This window comes from Cheilinus undulatus, linkage group 10 (genome assembly GCF_018320785.1).
Source record: "Cheilinus undulatus linkage group 10, ASM1832078v1, whole genome shotgun sequence".
Classification (NCBI taxonomy): Eukaryota; Metazoa; Chordata; class Actinopteri; order Labriformes; family Labridae; genus Cheilinus; species Cheilinus undulatus.
In genome coordinates, this window is record NC_054874.1 from 32,091,298 (window position 1) to 32,107,753 (window position 16,456).

The following is a 16,456-nucleotide window of genomic DNA, read 5'->3' on the forward strand; positions in this document are numbered from 1 at the left end:
TTTAATACCTCAAAAAGCAACAGCGGCACAAAGGATGTAACAATTCTTACAACTGATAGAGTACTGTGAAAAGATATCTGCCCCATTCCTCTCTTTTTTTCTTTTAGATATTTGTCACACTTACATGTTTCAAATCTCTGAACACATTCTAATACTAGACCAAGATAACCTGCATAAATACAAAATGCAGTTTTTATATGATGACTTCATTTATTAAGGGGAAAGGCCTTCCAAACCTACCTAACCCTATGTGAAAAAGCACTTACCCCCTGAACCAAAAAACAAGTTGTGCCACCCCTGGCAGCATCAACTGCAACCAAGTAGTTGTGATAACTGGTGATGAGTCTTTTCACATCGCTGTGGAGGAATTTTGGCCCATTCTTCTTTGCAGAATCGTTTAAATTTAGTAACATTTGAGAATTTTTGAGCCCAAATGATCTGTTCAAGATCACCCCACACAGCATTTCAATCAGATTTAAGTCCAGACGTTGACTAGGTACTCCAAAACCTTGATTTTGCTTCTTTTTTTTTTGTTTTTTTTTTTTTAGCCATTCGGAGGTAGACTTGCTGGTCTTTTTCAGATCATTGTCATGCTGCATATCCCAAGAATGGTTAAGCTTTAGGTCACAAACTGATGGCTGGAATCTCTGTTGCTCAGTTAGTTGTCTCGCAGTCAAAAGGTTGTGTGTTCAGTCCCCAGCTCCTGCAGCACTTTGGCAAGTAAATGTGTACGGATGCATTTGAATTGGATTAGCTAATACTAAAGGCCAATTCTGAATAGCAACCTCTGCCATTAGTAAGAAAATATAAAGTGAATGGATTGAAAGGGCATGTATGGGTAGGTGTGATCTGTGGTGTAAAGTGCTTTGAGTAGTCAGATGACTAGAAAAGCGCTACCCAAGCTCAAGTTTACTTTCTGATTATTGAATCATGAACACTGACCTTACCTGAGTCAAGTGAGACCTGCAGGTCTTTAGATGTTGTTCTTGGTTCTTTTGTGACATCCTGGATGACTTGTCAGCACGCTCTTGTAGTAATTTTGGTAGACTGGAGGACAGAAAGCAAGTTTAACATACCCAGCAGGCTTCTTTTAAGTAATATGTCTTGGCGAGCCATAAACTGTAGTTAAAATATTGACTACTATGAAGCTTTTCTAACTTTATCTGTTGGATCAGGCTTTCAGTTTCAAGCTGTGTATGTGCTTGAATAAAAGTGGACATTTTATTCAACCCTCCTTCAAAAAAAGAACTTTGACTTTCAGCTCAACAGACCAGGCTGACCCTCTAATCATGGTGAGCCCCCCAGATGTTAAAAACAGAGGGTTAGAGCAGATAGAATCCTCGTGTTAAATCTCTAAAAGCCACATTTCCAAACTCGTGGCTTTAATGAGATAGTCAGCTACCAGTAGTGTGCATCACCAAGGCTTTTTGTTTGTGTGTGTATGTTTGTTGTGTTTTCTTGTTACCATTCTGTGTATGTATTTTCACTTTATCTCCAATAAAAAAAACAAAAAGAATAAATACACCTAAACATAATAGTCACCTCAGACAATTTTGATTTAACACAAGCAACAGCATTTACAAAACCAAAACATAATGAACAATCATTGCAATAAAAAGTAGTATAGTGAATTTAAAAACATGTGTACTGTCTCAGTTTCTGATCATTTTCATGGTTTTAATCAAATCATTTTTGCATAAAGCAGTATGACAGCTACAATTAGACTAATTTGAGATACTCTTCTATAAACTGATGCCTCATTCAAACACTGACGGAGGAAAATGTGTTCTGCGATAATGATGCCCCGGTGAGAGTTTGAACAGAGAGAGAGAGAGAGAGGAACAGCTGCTTGGTAGACAGCCATTGTTGCAGTCAGTGTGTTTGGTTATACCACAGAAATATGCCCATTCTGCAGCAGGGGAACAACAACCCTCTGTTTGTGCAGATTGTTTAGGCTTCTGCTTGTTCCAAGGAATCTGCATACATGACTGACAATCACATTCTGATAAGATCTGTCACCGGTATTATGTCACATGTGTTATCATCTGTTGATGGAAGTGTAGTTTTTCAGGTGCTTGGGCTTTAATTTATCAGGGCAGTGTGTGATGTAGGTAAAGTGTGTTTGTTTGAGAGTTGAAAACTGAAATGATTTATGATTTTTACAGCCAGATTAGCATTAAAGTTGCTCTCTCAAGCAGCCCTTCAAGGTCAAACTGCTCTGACATAGAATAATAAATACAGCAGTCTATTTTCTCATCATTATTAAAAATGCGTCTACAGAAACCTAGACTGGCACAAACCTCTAGATCCACGTAGTCATTATTTGTCCTTTGTTGTTCTTGTTGGCTTTGTCGGGGCATGCTGCTGCTAAAAGATCAGCCCATCAGCTGTGCTGGTTATTAGTTTAACATCAGCCAGGCTAAAGATCGCACAGTCATTAAAGGGTTCCTGCGGCTCTGCTGCTGTGTGGCTCAATTCAGCAAATTTTGAGCCTGACTTTGAGCCAGCTCTTTAAAGTTGGAGGTTCTTAGTTAAAGGTGGGCTCTATCCTCGGGAGTACAGATGCTACAGAAAGCCTTGGAGCTGATAATTAAAAGTGCATCCGACTGAGGAAAAAAAAGTCGACAGTCATTAAGGCGAGAGGTTCGGCCTTATTGAACAATCCACACAGGGACTGAGACCTGGATGAAGCTGGAGCCCCATTACAAAAGAGGTTGGTTATGAGCCACAAGAGCACACTATACAGCTAAGTTCATTAAATCAAAGAGTCTCTCTCTCATTAATTTTACAAAGTGTACCTCCTAATGTTAAATAGTGCAAGTGTCAAACTGAAGGGCCAGGTGTAACTACCTCTCACTAGTACGTACAGTGTCACATTTCTCAAAATACACCCATTTAACACTGCAGAAAGACTGCTCTTACTTGCTTTACATTTTTGAATATCTTATGGGTAAATCTCTCATAAACTAGTTCCTAAGAAAATAAGACCCAGAAGGCTTGTAATCAGTGGTGGGTAGAGTACATAGTTACAGTACTCAAGTAAAAGTTCTGTTACTTAACAATAATAATTACTCAAATAGAGGTAAAACAACTAAAAATAAGTACTTGAGTAAGAGTAAATAAGTACCTCATTAAAAAAAACCACTCAAGTAGTGAGTAACTTTATTTTGTGCAATTTATTAAAACATATTGCATCACAACATATTACTCAGTGGTAGTAATGTGAACTACACATTGTCATAAATAAAGTGACTTAACTTGCCAATATAGTTACAAGTAATAAAAAATGTAACAACACATAAAGCAGCAGTCAAGTTATGTTTGTTAATAACAATTATGAGATGAAAAATTCAATATAATGAGGAAAAACAGACTGTTTCTCTCATTATAGTTATGTTATTTCTACAAGATGGTACCTTGCATTTATTACTTTTTAATCACATTATATTTATTTTATCATGTGTTAATGATTTTTGGCTCATATTTATGAAATCAATCTTATAAATTATCCTCATTTCTGACTTTTGCCTCTTTTTTAATTTTATTTTTATTTTTTAGCTCTACTTTATGAATTTTTATCCTGATTATCACTCAACAAATTTGTCAAGCCAAACTGAAACTTATTTAAACCAAAGACAACTTTGGCCCACTAGCTCCACGTTATAACCATGTTGAGTATAATCACTGATATAAGAGATATGCCAAACACATGATAATAGTTTCACCTACGACGTAACGTGGCAGAGTTGCATAGGTGGTTGGACACATGACATCATTTATCACTGACACAACTGTGTCTTTGCAGTCTGCAAGTTAAAACAGAGATTTGAACTTATACCTTTAGCTAACCAGCAGTGCAGTCATTAGCTTGTTTAGTTTACTTACCATAACGTGCTTTCTTAGATTTGACGTGCTATTTTTGAAGCTTGGGATTTCCACCGTTTCAGGTAGACGCAGTAGGCAGCACATTATGTGGCTGTTCCTCGTCATTTGAAAGGCAAAGAGTCTTGATGTTAGGCCAGGGATGAACATGCTCCTCTGAAGGAGACGCACGTATTACATCTTTAGCCATTATCTCCAACTGTTGATAGTTAAGGGGGAGGGGTCACTCCTCCGTTTACTCTGTGGTGCCAAGGATTTTACCTCACACTGCTGTGAGAGCTCAGCTGAGTGTAAAAAATACTTTATGAAAATAAACAGGGATGCACCGATCCACTTTTTTTCAATCCCGATCCGATTCTGATAAGTATGTGCTGTTACCGATACTGATTCCTATATATATATATATTTTTTCTTTTTTTTAAACAATTGTTATTGTTGTTGGTATAATGTGTGAGGTTACATGAGGCTGTAATAAACCACCCAGCTCCTCTTATTAAAAAGCAAAAAAAATACAAAAATGAATTGAATTTAAATGTATTCCAAACAAATTTATTTCAATTACTACTTAAAAATAAATTTCAACATTATCCAAAAAACAGCAACAACTGAGTATAAGTTATAAATCCCTGTCTATACCGTCTTTAATGAATCTCCCGCCACTAGAGACCGCTGTAGCTTCAGTTAATGGCCGCAGCCTTCCTCTCTGACCCTTCACCAGATATAAACAATGAGAACCTCGGCGCTAACCTGTTAGTGTGTAGCAGGAAGACCGGGGTGTGACAGTTTTCCAAAGTAGTAAATGTAAATAAAGTGGTATGTGGGCTGTCGAGGGTTAAGCTTACGTATGACTACTCACCTGAAGTGAAAAGAGGCCAAATACCAAAGCACAACATTAATCTACAAAGAGGAACTAAGGCGGGCGGCACTAGCTTTCAGCGCTGGCGCCGCCCGTTATCAGGTTATCAGGCTAAGTCACGCCCACTCAGCTGAGTGTTCTCTCATCTTTAGACTAGTTTTTACTATTCTAAATATAGGTTTACATTTAATCTACTAGGTAATTGTACCGCTAAGAACATCCTAACTAATACAAGCCCAGTTACACACAGACTGTCTCATGTTAGACTGAGGTGCGTTCATGGTCTACCGCAAACTGTAGGATGGATTTGGATCGGTCACTTGGATCGGGGCCGTCAGTCAGATCTATTAATTACGTCTATATTGGACCCGATACCGATATTAGATCGGATCAGTCCCATCCCTAAAGATAAATTATAGGCAAGTAAAAGTAGCGACCGGTGTATTGCCCAATGTAACAGAGTAAAAGTATCGTTTTTTTAATCACAAATGTAACGGAGTGAAGTAAAAAGTACTCTGCTCAATAACTGCTCTCAGAAGTAGGATTTTTTTAAAAAAGCTACTCGAGTACATGTAACAGAGTAAACGCGTTACTACCTACCTCTGCTTGTAATGTAGGCTTTTTATCATTAAAACAAACACTTTTGATTTTACAGCTCTGCATCTTGTTAAAAAGGCTTATAAATGTGCCTTCATTATGTGCAAGTATTGTAGTGTCTAGACAAGACAGAAGGGGAACTTTGCACTTTCATGGAACTATTGGTCCCTGAAGAACACTAAAATGATAAACAGTGAAACACACAGAGGAAGACTGTCTTTATTCATGCAAACTTTACAATCAGAATATTTGGGTTTTTTAAGTTAAATCTTTAAATCTGAAGTCTGCACTTCCAGATTGCATTCTAAACAATAAGATTACAAAGTGATCACAAAATTACAGTTTAATATATGTCTTATGCAATATTGTGCTTTATTCTGAAAACAACTCAGTCTAACTCTGGCAAGAAAGGACCAGATTTAGGGCAAAAACAGCATCACAGGGTCTAAAAAAAGAACTGCTTTCCTCCTGCTGGGAAAAAACTGTGGTGGTTGACGTACAATGTTTGTATTCTGCTGCGAGTGAGGTCATACCAGGAAACACTGCAAGGATGTGTGACTTTCCCTGGTGATACAAAGTGGCTCCTGTATGTTGTGGTGTAGCTGATAATGAGCATGGATGTCTGTTATGTGTGCTGAGCTAATTCTGGAAAAGTCAACCAACGCCCTTTCTCATAAAAACGGTTGCCCCAAGACTAGAGAGTCTGAGACTATTTCTAACTGAAACCTTGTTTTTTTTTTTGTTTTTTTTTTCATGCTCATACTGCTTATACTACAACTATTGATACAGTTAGTATCTATGCTCTGTGATTCTTCAAAGCCCCAACAGTTAATTTATTGTCTTTATGTGAAAATGAATGAGATAACTGCACACAGTGACAGCCTGCATTCAGGGAGGATAATTGAATAAAGAGATCCAGTTATCAGTCTTGTCCTTTGTGTTTTATTTGAGCCAAACAGTGTCAGCCAGGTTCAAAACTCATTAGCCTGTGTACTTTGTGCCGCTGACATTATCCTTGTGGGATCCTCCCTTTTGGCATATTATTGGTTGCTTTGTGATGGCCTGGTAAACAAAGCCCTTTTAATTTGATAAAGATGGATAAGGTGCTGATGGAATATTTAATGGTGTCTGACATGTAATAAGCTGGTCTTGGACCAGAAAATGATCACCCCCTGCATATAGACCATGTGGAAAGTGGTTAGAAAATCTGAGGGAAAGCAAATGTCTGTTTGTCAGACAGCAGCAGCGGACCTCGGTAACACTGAGGGAATCTCACTGGGTGGAAACTGTGGCTGAGAGTCGTGGAGAAGTGATCACAAGTTGTGATCTACAAGCCAGCTGACTTTACTGAATTAAACCACAACAGCACTTAGAGAATATCTCTGAACCAGAGTTTTGAATTAATAGAAATGCAAACAATATGGATACGAGTGATTTATTATTGATTCTAATTAATTAAGACTTGGCTCTGTATTATCCAAAAAATCCAAGACAATGAATTTAGACAATGAGAAGCATGTAGACAGAATGGAAACCTCCAGTGTCAAAACTGTCAAAACAGGCTGAAGGATTTTAAGTTATTACATGAGCGCAATTAAGTCCTGCGATTGACTGGAGACCAGTCCAGGGTGTACCCTCCTCTCACTCAATGACAGCTTAGGCTCCAGCCCCCCACGACCCCCAACAGGATAAGCAGTTTAGAGAATGGATGGATGGATGGATGGATGGATGGATGGATGGATGGATGGATGGATAGCTGGATGGATGGATGGATGGATGGATGAATGGATGGATGGATGAGTGCAATTAGCCAATAGTGTGCTTAGAGCAAATTAGCTGATGAGGGCTTGCATGAGATCATTTGATCTCAATCATATGACAGCGCTTGTCTCTGTGGCCTGCCTGAACTAAGGCCATTTTTACCCCTAATTTCCACATGCTTTTCCCGTGCAGTGATCAGCACGCAAACTCTGGGGCAAATCCCTCCTTTTCAAGTCAATCTTTGCAGTTCCACTACACGCTCTCCATTCCATCTGCAGCATGTGCCAGAAGTGTCACTCTGCTCTACTCTGGTGTTAATTTCTTCAACTAAAATATGACAAAAGTAAGTTAGTTGCCTTTTCATCAAGGAGACTGATACAAGACCAAAACAAGTGTCCTGACTAAGAGTAAAGATAAATATGTATAGACTTTTCATCAACTTAAACTGGACAAAACTGTTTTGAGTTTTTGTCAGCTGATCTGAGCTTCAAGAATATTTTGTTTTTTATCTGATGCCTGGTCACAGGTTCATAACAAACTTGTTTTCCAGTCCCATGCAGTATTTATTGACAAAGTGAAAGCAACCTCTGGCATCCTGAGCTCTATTAATGTCTTAGTTTGTTGACCCTGGATTTCACTGCCACACCTACTTCCATCCAGAGGAGATTCCACCCAGATTAAAAAGTTTTCCTTCACCTTATGTTGTTTACTGGGTGCCGCCGGTTCTTGCTGTTGCACTCTGTGGACTTGAAGGAGGCCGTGTCCCTCCATGGGACGTTTTTTTCAGGGTACTGAAGAATATAGGGCCTTAGGGATTAAACTTTAGAAACAGAGTGAGAGCTTGGTCTATATTCTCAGCAAAAGGTTTTTGTAGGCGTCTGGGATCTTCAAGGACAAAATCTCAAAGCACAGTCACTTTCCTGTTATTTTGCAGATGATATTAACCTCTTAGCATTGCTCCTGGCTTCCTTAGGGGTCCAGGCTCAAACCGTATTTTTATGGTTTTAAGCTAATGACCAAAAGTCTGGGATTTAACAAGTTGACATAAGAAGCTTCCTCTTGAGAGTGACTGATAGAGGGAAAGAAGATCAGACATCTAAAGGGAGCACAGAGTTTAGCCACTGCTGCTCCCTTGAAAGCAGTGAGTTTAGGTGGTTGGAGCCTCTTGATAAGGATCCCTCCTGGGCACTCTTTGGAAGTTTTCTTGGCACGTCTAGGTGGCAAGAGATCCCAGAGCAGTCTAGAACATGCCTGAGGAATGATAGCGCTCATCTGACTTAAAAAAGTCTTAAAATCCCCCAGGATGAGATGCTAGATGTTTCTGTGAAGCGAAATGTCAGGCAACCTTGCCTCATCTGCTGCTATAGAAATGAAGGAATGTATGGAAGTCATTTTCCAATGATGCATTCTCAAACTATATATTTATATAAACATGGGTGGATTTAACATTCAGCAAAGGTACGCAATTGCAGGGGCTTCACTTTGGATGTCCCCAGTCAAATAATCTTCCATCCAAGTAAAAGCAAATTATAATTGCATTTAGACAATGAGTCTAAAGACGGGTGTACACTGTGCAATTTTGCTGCGATTCTATGACCTTACCACCTGCTTCCGACTAGTCGGGAGGATTTCTGGCATGTTTGATATTTTGGTCGTACGACTCCAGACACTTCACAGTGAGAGCAGAAACACAAGCAGAAAAAAAACAACATTGGGGGATTGTTTTCCTTTGTAAACTGTCCAACAACGTCCTATATTACCATGACAACGACTGGAATCACTTTCTGACCCCCCCCCATGATAAAGGAAATTAATGAGTAGGAAATATTCCTACCCGCAGACCTGCAGCTGACACAGAGGTGATGCTGTTTGTGTGTGTGAGACAGAGAGACAGCGGAAGAGAGAGAGGGAGAGCGTGAGAGAGAGAGAATATGACTGGAAACACTTCACCCTCAGACCTCGAGACTTTTTTAAAGGAAACTCTGAGGGTTTCTGTCACAGTCCGTCCCGATTTCAGCCATACCATGTGAGCACACAACTCGTGAGCAATGGTCGTGCCTTGTAAATGATTCAGACTCACAGTATGAGATGACATTCAGCCATGACTGTCATATGGTCGGCTTGAAATCACTCAGTGTACACCTGGCTTAAAGTAAAGTAAATACATTCTGTAAACCAATTCCACACTGCAACAGTAAAACAACTTCACATTGTAACAATATAAAGTTGGTGTGCTATTGGTGTTATACAAATAAAGACTGATTGATTGATTGGTTGACTGAGCTAGAAGGTGTGCTAAATACCAAAATAAAACCTGCACAACATATACAGTGTCTCTAAAAAGTTTTTATCCCCTTGGATGTTTTGCCCTTTTTATTGGATTCATGAGTCAATCAAGATCAATATAATTTGGCTTTCTTGACATTCTTTTAATAATTTAGTAGATGCACCTTTGGCTGCAATCACAGCACCGAGTCTGTGTTAAAAAGGTCTCAATCAGGCTTGCACATCTGGACACTGCAATTTTACTCCATTTATCTTTGTAAAACTGCTCAAGCTCTGTCAGGTTGCATGGGGATCAGGCATGAACATCCCCTTTTCAAGTCCAGCCACCATTGGACTGAGGTCTGGGCTTTGACTTTGCCACTCCAGAACATTCACCTCATCTTTAAACCATTTCTGTGTAGCTTTTGCCGTATGCTTCAGGTCATTGTCTTGCTGGAAAATAAATCTTCTCCCAAGCCCTAGTTTTCTTGCAGACTGAATAAGATTGTCCTCCAGGATTTTCCTATAATTTGCCTCATTCATTTTACCCTCTACATTTACAAGCCTTCCAGGGCCAGCTGTCCAGACGCATCCCCAAAGCATGATGTTGCCACCACCTTGTTTTACAGTGGAGATGTGTTTGTGATGATGTGCAGTCTTTGGTGTCCACCAAACATAGCGTCTTGTCTGAAAAAGCACCATGTTGGTCTCATCACAATCACTGTGTAGTATATACTCACACTTTAAGCAGAGTAAAAAAAAAAAAAAAACAACTAACTGTATTCTTCTTTTTCAATTATATGTGCAGAGCTGCATGATTAGTTGTGCATTGCTGGGTGACTCATTTTCATTGCACATATGGATTCAACAGCTCAAATCATTCTCAGCTGACATTATGTGGCATAAGCAGATGCTTGGTGTATGCTGGTACTGAGACTAATCCCATATTTACATTTACTCTGTTGCATTAACTTAAGTAATTCAGTGTACATTAAAGTATGTCCCATGTTGCTTGTATTATAATGACAGTCTGTTATATATGTGCTTATCCTTGATTTTATCTCTCTATAATGAGTATCTCTATAGATAAGATGGTTTTGAAATTGATTTTTTTTCTCACACTTTACTTTGAATTCAAATTGAAAAGTTATTACATCACTTCACATACCTGTTATCCTTTCATTGATTATAGGCAAATACTCCAGTACATTGCATCATATTGATACATATTAGTGATTTAACGACAGTGATGGAGCAAAGATTGGCAGTAAGCGTGCTGTTGTGTTCATAATTAGCCATGGTTTTGTTAGCACACCTCATCTCAATAAGTTAATATGTTAGATAATGAGCTGTATTGCAAATTAATGGATGTTTCAGAGTGATTTATACCCATAATTTATTATCACGGACTCTAATTGAAAACATGACTTAAGCTGATCACTCAAACGTGCCCTGTTTATTGTTAGAATAACTGCCTCCTCAGATTCTCATTACTTTATTGACAGAGACCATGAAATCTATTCCGAATACAAGTTAAAGTGATTAAGGAAAACATATTGTACCCAAGAGAAAACATTTTAATTTCCATTTTGTTTAAAAAAGAGCACACAGATATTCTAGAGACAAGTAATATCACATTAAGCAGAAGATTTGATTACACCAACAACAAAACACTTCAGTGTGTCAGAACGTTCTAAGTGTGTTTGGTGAATTCCTTCAAACCCCCGTTCTCCAGGTATTGATTGTTGCACGAGGTGTTACCAAAACAGCTGCTCTGCACAGTCTCCGCCTGTGGATGACTCACTGCAATCCCTGCTGAACCAGCTGAGAACAATAGCTTATTTGGAACCAAATGATGGGCCATGTGTTGTGTTTTCACTTTGACAAAAAGTGAAGTGCACCTTGCCAGCCTTCGAGTAAACAATGCTCTGATTGTTCGTAATGGAGCTTCTTCTGTCTCCCTCTGTTTGTCTTCTATTGTTCCTGCTAAAGCTGCTTCTAAATGCTGTTGTTCCTGATAAAAAAAAACCTGAGTGATTTTATGAAACTGTGAATGGTTTCTGTTCAGTGTTTTTGATTATTCTAGTGAACTGCTTGTTGTGACAAAATTGTGATATTTTCAAAATTTTACTTCGTTTTGATTTTGTTTGACCAATTCTAGTGACTTGTTGGGATCAAAAGTCTAAATCACCATGTCTAATTATACAAGAGATCCAGGTATTACCATTCAATTAGAGAGCTTAATAGACACAAGAATAGAAAAAGCCAAGTACTAATGAAGCATCAGAAAAATTAAAGACAAAAACAAAGTGAGGACATGGAAGTGTATTACTGTGCCCTCAGGATCTCTTTCATTTGAACTGAACGCAAAGCATTGTGAGTAAATGAGAGGGGGTGATCAGGGGGCATGTAGTTTGTGGGCTCACACTTAATTACCATTTCTGTCTGAACTCTTTCAACCTTGTAAATGTATTAAAATGAACCCTGCATGATCAGACAAGTTCATCTTGTTGGATAGATATTTGTATCTCTAGTATGTAAATTGAACTAAAAACTCAGTAGACATCTGCATTTTGAGTAACTTGACTTTATAAACTCACCAGGAGGCCGCCATGTTTTGGTCCATGCTGGTGCTGTGACATCACAGTTCTGCAGTGCTCCTTGCCGTTTCTATGCAGTAACCGCTGTTTCAGATTGGCAGCCAGTGTTAGGGCTGCATCTCAGAAACGCACCACGTGTCATGCACGGAGAATTCTAAAATTTGAGGTCTCTTGTATTTTTCATATGCACCACGAGCGGTTATCTGTCCATCTAGACAGGAAAATGATAAATACAGAGCCATATAGCTGAGAAACAGCTGAGTCATTGTCATCTTCTTTTTGTTAAACTACTGCCTCCTATCGGATTTTAGAAGTATCTCAAAGCTGTTGTACTTATACTAAAAGCAGCAAATGTATGTAATTTTAAGTTCATTGATGCCATCAGTGGAGCAATTAGTATATTTTGTGTCACATCAGTTAAATATACATGTGGAGTTTTTGTATTTGTATGTATTTATGATGCACTTTATTGCCTCCTAAGTGGATTTTATGTTGGACTCCAAGTGTTGCACATGTTTAGCTGCCAGATAACAACATGATAAAGTAAGAACCGTGGCAACAATAATCCACATGTACACAGAGTTTCACATATCAATAAATATGTGACATACATAGATGTATCATATATGTATGCATGTAAATATGTTACATCTAAGAAACTCAGTTTAGTGAGTTGAGTGAGTTAGTTATTCCCCTATTGTTCCTAAAATGTAGTCATCATGATACATACCATAATTTGTTATGTATGTCTGGTTTGTCTATAAAGGCTCATCTGTTGAAGAATTCACTATAAAAACTCCACCTCAACCCCACTATATAGCACGTTTGTGTCTCTGAATGATTTTGAGACATTTCTTCGTTCAGCATGTGAATCTGTCCCTGATTGTTGCTTGCATTGCCCCCGTCTGCAGTCTACTGTGAAATTATTGTCTCTTTTTTATTCAAACATGGGGTTTCATGGTAATCTGACTTGTTTTCTTATTATCTCCCTTCCTCTGTGCTCTACTTGGGCTCATTATGACTTGTCTTGTTTTCAACATGTTTTATCCTCATCTTTTTCTCTCATTTATCTCCTTCCCCTCTCTCTCTCTCTGTCTTTCATCTCTCTAGGTCACGCTTGCTCTGTCTCCCTCACTAGCCTGTTGTCGTCCATAGTGGTGCCGCTCAGCGCTAACTAGGCTGCCTCCGAGCCCACAGGTATACCCCCCCACACTCTTCTTCCTCCACTTTGTGCTCTATTTTTAACTCTACTCTCGACACGATCTGTCCCCATGAATCTCCCTCTGTAACCCCAACTTGCATCTTTGTCAGCACCTCTCTGCCTGTCCAGTCAAAGAGGGGAGACTGTGGGCTGATATGTATTTATTTATGCCAATGCTGGCTTTTCTTTTACGTTTTTGTCCAAAAAACATTTCTCTTACAAAATGCTGTGAAAATCTTTGTTTTCAGAACAACTTTTTAAGTACCAAGGCCATCATTGGGCCTGAATTAGCAACAGCCACCCGCCAAATGTGGGTATTTTTGAGTAGTGTCTGGTAAATTTGCTCAAACCCACCATCTATATTAAATAAAAGTAATGTAACATAATGATTATGTGATGGTAAATGTCGTAAATCAAGTCCTGGTTTTCTGCTTCGTCCTACTGACTTCATGATCAGATCTAAGCAGAACTATGTGCTCACTGACCAAACAGCCCTGCCTCCTCCTCTCCGTGCCAGAGCTGCTGTCAAGTTTGTTCACTTTTCTCTCAATTCACAGTGGAAATCCTCAGAATATAGTCAACAAATAGTCTGTTATGACTCACCTTTTGGATGACCAGTTGTAGTCAGCAAGTAAGGTTGCAAATGCTCTAAATTTGTCGATACAAAGAGGGACTTTGCTGGCTTCTAAAAAGTAATTCATAAATACATTAGACTGATGCACATCTGAGTAGACCCAGGCACGGAATGATGTTGCTAATGTGAAACCAAACCAGCGATGTAGAGGGGAGGGGGAGCAATCGCACCACAGCGCGGTTCAGAACAATCATGTCTAATGTGAAAGCACGCTTATTTAAAAATGACAGGCTTACTAACATGTTCTTACAGAAAACATGTTCTTCATGACTTCTATGGTTTGCTTTACTAATTCGTCACCTCACATGAAGTCTGGCAGCTCACTCAGCCCCCCCACTGAGCAGAGACACGATGCACTTGTAGGAGCTGAAGTCTGAGGTCTTATCCACCTCTTGTCTTTGAAGACTGCTCGACTGAATTTTCCAAGAGCATATCCTTCTGAGTAGAGCTTAAAGAACTAAACCTCCAGTGGATGAGTACTACAAACTCTCAAAAGCTCCCTGTGTTTGTGTGGAAAGACTTCACGGACACACAGGTTTAACGAGTGCAGTTTTATTTGCACTCCTCTAATGATATAGAATCGGTTCTAATGGGATGAATTGTAAGCGTACCCTAATACCAAGACTTTTCCCTGCGTAGTTCATTTTAAGAAGAAAATATTCCATTCTGCAAAAGTGGGTCAAAAGATTTTTTTTATTGCACAGACTCACTTTATTCCCCCGGCAGACACAATGTCTCATTAGTATGGTGCAGCCTGCAGATGCAGCCCTATGAGTTTTCAGGTGGTGCAGGGTTTATTGACTTGTGTCTCATCCCATCAGAAGGGATCTTTAATAGACAAAATGTTAGTTCATTCATGCGACATTGATTTTAAGTGATATGCTTTCTATTGAGCAGTTGTCTCCCTGAGGCTTGAAGGGCTTAATGGAGGGCTTCAGATAAGAAAAAAAAAACAATCTATTTTTCTTATGAACAAGGGGGTTGGTTCCCATGGTTACACTGTTTGTCTTTGATGAGAGGCATTTACATCTAATATGAACTTGATCAAGGTTGTCTTTGATACAAAAGGCGAGGGAGGAAGGGTGGAGGGAGAAAAAAGGGCTAGATTGAGGCTCATTTGAAAGCCATTGAAGCTGGGCTTGTGCTGTTGACTAGCATTGTTTTTTAATGATGGCCTCTCAGGGACAGATTACACTTTAAATACATGCTGACTTAAAAGATGAATTTCCATTTTCCTTGTTGTCTCATACAGGCTATTGAGAGGGTTGGCCATGACTGAGATAAACAGCATTTTGTCAGGCTTAAACACACCGTCTGTCTCAATAATGATCCTCATCTGTGCTTCCAGACGTGGCATTTAAGACTCAGGACAGACCTGCCCTGCAGCATTCCTCCCTTATTTTCCCTTGCAGAAACCTCACAGGCATACATAAGGCTGTGAGGGGATCCATTTGTCAAACCGGCAGTCCTTCACAGCTATAGACAGCCCCTGTCGATGGGAGGCTTTTGAGTTATTACAAGCCTTACCAAAAGTAGCATGCGGCCTGTTTTTGGAAGCTTTAACACACAAAGGCACTCAGAAATACAGACCCACATTAACTTTCCTCTTCCTGCAGGCTCCCTGTCGATGCACATCAAACACTCTTGCTCAGTCTTTGTCTGTCAAGGAGACACTCAGCAGCAGCAGATGCAATAGGCCAAATAGTGGCATGCTGAGATAATGTACACAGTTAGGCTGCCAAAGTTGTGATTTTCATGCAGCATCGAGTCTCTCCTTTGAATGAACGGCAATCGTTTCATATGTGCATACCACTGAAAAACCTCCTCAAATGGAGCCTCGTGTGACCAGTAATCCAGTGTACGATGTTTTTAGCACTTCTTCTTGCATGTTATTTTGATAAGAAAAGCTGAAATGCCACTTTCAGGAAGTATCAAGCTAATTTTTCTCTGATTTTTCTGTTGGCTCTATTTTAGGTGAAAGCAGGAGACCCAAGTATCTGTATCAGCAGGAGCTTTGTAGATTGGCTCTACTTTATGAGCCACAAGAGTCTCTTCGTCTCTCATCTTCTGCTCCACTTCTGCTTCCCACTCCTCTTCTCTCCATCTTTCCTCCCTCTGATGTCTGTCTCTCACTCGTCTTCATTTCCTCCCTCATTTTTTGAGGGGGGGGCTTGGCAAAAGCATAAATAGATTATTAATACTAGAGGGGATCTTTCGCTTGTTTTCTTTTCCCTGACTCATTGCAGTTTTATTACCCGTCCTCATCTCTTGTCCCATTCCCTACTTTCTCCCTCTTCTGGTGAATCCTTTCTGCTAGCATAGCTACCCTGCAGTCTGCCTTGGCCAGGTAGAGCACAAGATAAAAGCTCTTTTTCAAAGATGCCTTCTGCTGCATCCCTGCTCTCTGTGGGCGCTCAGTTGTCCTTGCCAGGCAGATGGAGAGAAGGAGGGCAACGGAAGGAGAGAGGAAGGGTAGTAAATAAAGGAAGGGAGACTGAGATCTAGAGGTTTGTCTTGCTCTACATCCTGAGGTTGCACCTGGCTTTTGGAGATGCTAAGGCTCTCTTGGCATCCAGGTGAGAGCATGTAGGGGAAGTGAAGTGCTTCTGCTTTCACTTTGCTTCCAGTTTGAGGGTTTTCTACTCAGTTTGGAAGCTGCC

General features: G+C 39.7%; 1 long non-coding RNA gene across 1 annotated transcript in view; it reads left to right on the top strand.

Annotated features, from left to right (window-relative positions):
• The window catches only part of LOC121516816, a 92,570-nt gene that overhangs the window by 46,139 nt on the left and 29,975 nt on the right, over window positions 1-16,456 (top strand). The window contains exon 2 of the long non-coding RNA XR_005992509.1: window positions 13,072-13,158. This is a non-coding gene — a long non-coding RNA (uncharacterized LOC121516816). The remainder of the gene's footprint in view (window positions 1-13,071; window positions 13,159-16,456) is intronic.